Raw genomic sequence first — 6,276 nt, forward strand, 5'->3', positions numbered from 1 at the left:
TTTGGGGAGTTTCCCTACCCACACTGCCCCATGCAAGCTCCTGTGCTGCCAGGCAAAATCTGCTGCTGGTGCTGAGGACATGCTTGGCAGCCTGGGAGGCTTGCACCAAGCAATGGGGACAGGGCCACTCCGTAGAAGGAAGGATTAGGCTCCTTTGATCTTGTACCAGCAGCAGTCGAGAGGCCCGATCCTTCTTTTTACATAGTGCCTCAGCCACCCTTAGGCAGCCAAGTGAAAACCATCTGATAGGCTGCCAGGCACGTGCCCCCAAGCACCTTGTCCTCACTGCAGACCTTTCACTACACTCAGTCCTAGGCTTTCAGGAGAGCCCCAGAGCAGTCAGTGCTTGCATACCCCTCTCTTCTCCTCTCAGAGGGGAATGTGCATTTTTTTCACCCCCCCATTCATCTTGGAGAAACCCATGTAGGTTTGATCAATTCTGTCTTGTGCTTCTTGAATGTCTGTAACTAGCCCTTGAGTGCTTATTGGCTATCTTGGAGCACTGGGACATAAGCAGAGGCATAACTACCTGGGACAGGGACAGGGACAGCTGTGGCAGCAGCAGTGACCTGGATGGTAGTGGCATGGATGTCATTCTTGTGCCCCTTCTAACTGGGTGCTTGGGGCTGGTGCCCCAGTTGCCCACTCCTGTTAAGCTACTGGACATAAGTTTTGCAGCAAATTGATGGCAGGCTAGTTTACTTTTCAGCTGAACCAAAGTTTACTATCTTGGTTTCCAACTGATTTCAGAACCAGGTTTATTTTTGGATCTCTTGAGAACAGCTATTGATAAAAATCCTGTAAGCACAGATCTCATAGTCTACGTGCTATTTTGGATTGGAGTCTGACAAGACTAGATCAGTACTGATGAATCCACACCCAAATCCAAGTTCTCTCTCTAGTTTATTGTCAAATGTGAACTGTACAATCTGTGTAATAAAATCCAAAATTCAATGTTGTGCACTGAAACCATTTGAAGTTCCATTACAAGCTTAACCAGATTAAAATGTGGAGCTGTGTTTCCAGTGCTATTTATGAAGAAATCAAATAACCACCACCATTCTCCACTTCTAGGATTACTGAATTACAGACTAACAGATCCTCAGTACAAGTTTTGAAACATAGCTACGCTGTGACAATATTTAGCAAGCACTGATTCTGTTTCATGTACTGGCGGGCCATTACTTCCAGCCATTTTCTTTTATGTATATGCCAAGTGAGTAGAATTTCTTTTAAAACAAGGCTGACAATGGAGGTTTAGTACCTCAAAATGTTGGAGGCATGAGTTAAAAAATTCCATCTGGACTTGAGATTTTACTACACAACAGATATGAAACTTTCTGGAAATCCTGCCCTATTTTATCATATTAAAGATGATTCAGTTCTAAACAAAAATTTGCCTAATAACACTGCCTGATCTTTGCTGCTTAGGAAAGCTGCAGCTTAATTATTTATGACTTTAAAGAGACAATCTTCCATTAAGAATAAATGTTTGAAAAGTCCAAACTAGACAGCTGTAAAAAAACAAACAAAAAACAAAACTGGTTTTGAACAGATATTTTTTAAAGAAGAAAAATACAGTTATACCAATAAGACCTACACACCTCTAGACAGATCCAGGAGAGTATGACTATACCCCCTTTTTGCTGTGAGATGCATGGGCAGAGAACTCTGAGCTTACTGACTTACCTATGCAGCAGTTATTAGAACCTGTGTTGTTGCAGCCCCAGCACCTAGGGGTGAATTCTGCTGCTGCTTGTTCCCCACCTCCCAACCCCTTGCTTGCTGCTGAAATTAGTGGCAGGGGAAAAGGGAGGGTGAGCCACAGCCATTTTAATCCCCTAGATTCCAGAGCTGTACTATTGCAGGCAGACGAGCAGCTGTGGTGAGGTGAAGTGAGAGCTCACTGCATGTGTGTCTCACAGTCTAAGTGGGATAAGCCTGTACCTCCCACATCACACCTGGATCTACCCCTGGTGGGCCTCACTGGAGCACTGATTAGTACAGGGAGGTCCAATTCCTATGTTGCTGGATACCGCATACCTTGTGAACCACACCAGCAGGAGCTGCATAAAATTAAGACTTTGGCCAGTGTGGACTACCCTCCCTGCCCCACTGCAATGTGCTCACTAGCCCCACCCCTGCTGGGCTGCTCAGAGGTGCCCCTCCTGCTGCATCATGCATGCAGGCACCTCAGCTTCCCTGACTGCAGGCTCCTGTGCTGCCCTGTGCCTCATGGGAGCCCTGAGCCATGGCCATCCCTTCAAAAAACCTGGGACAGACATTACAAAAACCTGAGGCTGAATTGATTCAATCTTTACAGGTTAGTCTGACCTGGCTAGGCTGAACTTGTTTGTAACTGGACAGACAGTCTCTGCGAACTGAAGAAATTCAGGCACATGCCTGCAGTGGCTCAGGCTAGAAGCCTGGGGGAGGTGCAGGTCATGCTAGAGAAGACCTCCCTTCCCTTTCACAGCACTAAGCTGAGGGGGCATGGCCAGGCCCCAGCAAGAAGCTCTGATTAGGGAGGGGTATAAACCCCCACCCTGCCTGCACCATCCCAGGTTTTTCCCCACTGGCTGCTCAAGGGGCTGGAGTGTTGCCAGTTGAGACAAGGTGGGGTTTGTGCAGTACATACATCTGTTGACGATAGGGAGCTTTTCAATCCCAGCTCTCTGCTTCTTTATACTGTCTGCAGCAAACTGATAGGTGAGCAAGCCAGCAGGGGGCTGATAACAGTGTTTATCACCTCATTAGCAAAACAATAACCTCTCTCCATTAATTCAAACTCTTCTTAAACAGCTTAACAGCTGGCTTGCTGATTAGCTCCAAAAAGCCCTAAATGGTCACTGTTCTGTCTACCTGTCCCAGTGAAATTGGAGACACTCACACACAGGCACCTCTCATTAGCTAGCATACCACATGCCTAGGCTATGTGGGGCTAGAATATGTACTGTGAGAGATAGGAAGAAGGGACGGTGGGAATCCCTGCTTGTCCAGCAAGCAGCAGGGGGGAGAAAGGCCAGGGGAACCCAGGCAGACCCTGCTGTACCTGCAGTTTCTGCCACAGCTCCAGCCAGGGAGCAGAGAGGAGGGGCCAGCCCAGGTCTCTGGAGCAGAGAGCCCCACCCAGCCCAGAGAGCATGCCAGTATGCTGTGGGAGTCTGATTTATCTTAAACCAGCAAAGGGTCTGGGACAGACATTGCATAAACCAGTTTGTGGCAAATCAGTAAAGTCTGATACTACATTCAACCAAATTCAACCGGTTTATCTCAAATCGGTTTCAGCCATTTTCAAAGTGGTTTATCTGCATTGAACATCTGTTCTGTTACAGGTTTAAACAGGTTTCTGATCACTTAAACTGGTTTATGTGTACTTTCTGTTCCTAGCTGTAATGTATCAGTCTGGGCCCTGAAGGGTGTGGGCAGGTAGTGGAAGCCAGAGGGGGGAGGGGAAGCCCAGAGACCCTGGCTCTTGTTGCAGCCAGAGCACTGATTAATTGTGGTGCAGGGTAAATGTGTGGTCAACTTGAATGTGTGAGTTCAGTAAGAATAGCTTGTGTTGCTATTTGAGAAAGTACAGTACTAGTGCATACTGAAAAAAAACACTCTAACAAAATATTTTAATATTTATTAAGCATGTAAGCATTTTAACTTTTGAAGAGGATTCTGTTATGGTAAAATGAAAAATATCCAAAATTTGTTTTCTCTTAAAGATAGAGGGAGACAAAGACTCACTTTAAAATTTTTTTAAAGAAAGTTTAGTAGTACCATGTATAATTTATGTAGGTATGTTTCTACTTTACTGAAGTTGTTACCTGTGTAGTTTTCAAAGAAGCTATGCCTATTGAAATTGAGCCGGTTGTATATAGGAATGTTACAACAAGAAATTTGTGAAAATATAGAAGCTATCCCTGGACACAAAACTATTTGGATCCAATATTCCCCTGTGAAACGAGGCAAACCTGAGGATGCTGTGAAAAATGTGGATAAACATTCCTTGAGAAGTTGGTCAACAGGATATTGCATTCAACCAGTCATCTTAATGAAAGCCTTTTGGATACAGAGACAAGTTTTTTCTACATGCAATATGCATAATATTGTGAGTGCTTTTAAAAGGGTTGGATCAATAAGCTGTTCAGCAATTGTGAAACATCAGGTCTCTGCAGTCTTACGCATGTCATATATATATTCACATGCTGCTATCTATACTTATATAGTATAACCTTGTTTATTTATCCATTACTTTGCTTACTAATATTTAGATTATAGCTTAGTCATGCCTACTACCCAACACCATAGTGCATACAAAATGCTCCCAACTTTCAAGCAGGCTACACGTCTCAATTTAAATCCTGGATCTAACATTCCCAAGCCTGCGCTAAGGGACTAAAAATAAATTGGATAGAAGCTTTCTACAGTCATATAAGGAATGTGTACTCCAAAGGTAAACAGAGAAAGGGCATGAATGTATGGATGGGCATAATGAAACAGCCACACAACTAAGTCACCAGGCTAGGGACAGACATTACACATAAACCTGTTTAAGGGATCAGAAATGGGTTTAAACCTGTAACTGAACAGACATTCAGTGCACATAAACCAGTTTGAAAGTGGCTGAAACTGGTCTGAGATAAACCTGGTTGAATGTAGTATCAGACTTAACTGATTTGCCTGAAACTGGTTTATGCAATATCTGTCCCAGACCCCTTCCTGGTTTGATTTAAACCAGACTCCCCCAGCATACTGGCATGCTCTCTGGGCTGGGCTGAGTTCTCTGCTCTAGAGCTGGGACTGCCCCTCCCTCTGCTCCTTTGCTGGACTTGCAGGCATAGCAGGGTCTGCCTGGCTTCCTCCTGCTCTATGCTCCTTGCTGCTCAAGCAGGGATCCCTCATCACCTTCCTCTCCCCAGCATGTGGTATGCTAACTAAAGTTAAGAGGTGTCTGTGTAAGGCAGACAGGACAAAGGCAGACAGGACAGTGTCCACTTAGGGCTATCTGGAGCTAATCAACAGGTAGCTGGTTATGTCCTTCTCTTCCTTCTCTGTAAAAAGCTGTTTAAGAAGAGCTTGAACTAAGGCGAGAAGCTTTGTTTTCTGATGGGGTGATAAATGCTGATATAGCTGATAAATGCTCTGTTATCAAGTGGGGCGGGGGAACCCCTCCCTAAACAGAGCATCCTTCAGGGGCCTGGCCACACCCCCCACAGCTCAGCATGGAAAGGAAGGGAGGGCTGCTAGTGACCCCCAGCTTCTAGCCAGAGCCACTGCAGGCATGTGCCTGAACTTCTTCAGTCCAGAGGTGGTGACTGTATAAACTATTACAGACTGGTTTAGCTTAGCCAGATTAGACTAACTTGCGAAGACTGAATCAATTCAGGCTCAGACTTTTTGAATATCTGTCTCTAGCCCTTCAGCCTATGACTTCCCAGGAGGATATGCAGACATCCTTTCCTTTACAAAGGCAAAGGGGGTCATCTAGTGAATATAGGCCTCACTGGAGCATTGGTTAGTGCAGCCAGTGATTACTACATATACTATTCAGGCTTTACTTAAACACTGACCAGTGTAGGCCTCACTAGAGCCCTGACAGACACCAGATGCATAGTATTGCCAGTCATGTACATCAAGTACTAGATGGTGCAGAACTCGCATGATAAAGAAAGAACAGGAACACATACATTGTGACAGCCACAGGGTGGCCCACCATACCAGCAGAATGTAATATGTGGTTTCTTTTAATCAGTGTTTTTATGTTTAGTAACATGGGATGATTTGAATTAAGGAGCTAGGAAACATGGTACCTTGCATTAGCTTGGGGGAGCTGGGGGCGTGGGCAGGAAATATGGTTTTAGAGGTATGTCTGTGACAATGGTAGCAAAGTACAGGAACACCATGTTGGAACAGGCATGTTGGTACTATTTCTTGTAGGCAATAAACCCACTGAACTGTACCTGAAGTCTTTGTGGTTGCTACTATCTTCCTACACTGGAGACAGAGACCAGCAGATGCTGATCAGACTGTATAGAGAGAACAAAGCCGGCAGGTACAGTCTCCAGACTACCTGGCAGCTTTCCAGAGGGAGAGCGCTTTCCAAATATTTAACTGATATCTTTCAGGCCTAAAAGTCCTAAGATTTTTCATCTGGCATCAGGGCTTTTTCATGCAATAAAATGTTACAGGACAATCTGTTTATAATTAGATGGTAAACTATTGTTGAAGTATTTCAGACCGAGATTACAGATGTACACATACATTTGTTTTCTTTGTTTTTTT

Source organism: Crocodylus porosus, unplaced genomic scaffold (assembly GCF_001723895.1).
Source record: "Crocodylus porosus isolate Cpor-Errol unplaced genomic scaffold, CroPor_comp1, whole genome shotgun sequence".
Lineage (NCBI taxonomy): Eukaryota > Metazoa > Chordata > Crocodylia > Crocodylidae > Crocodylus > Crocodylus porosus.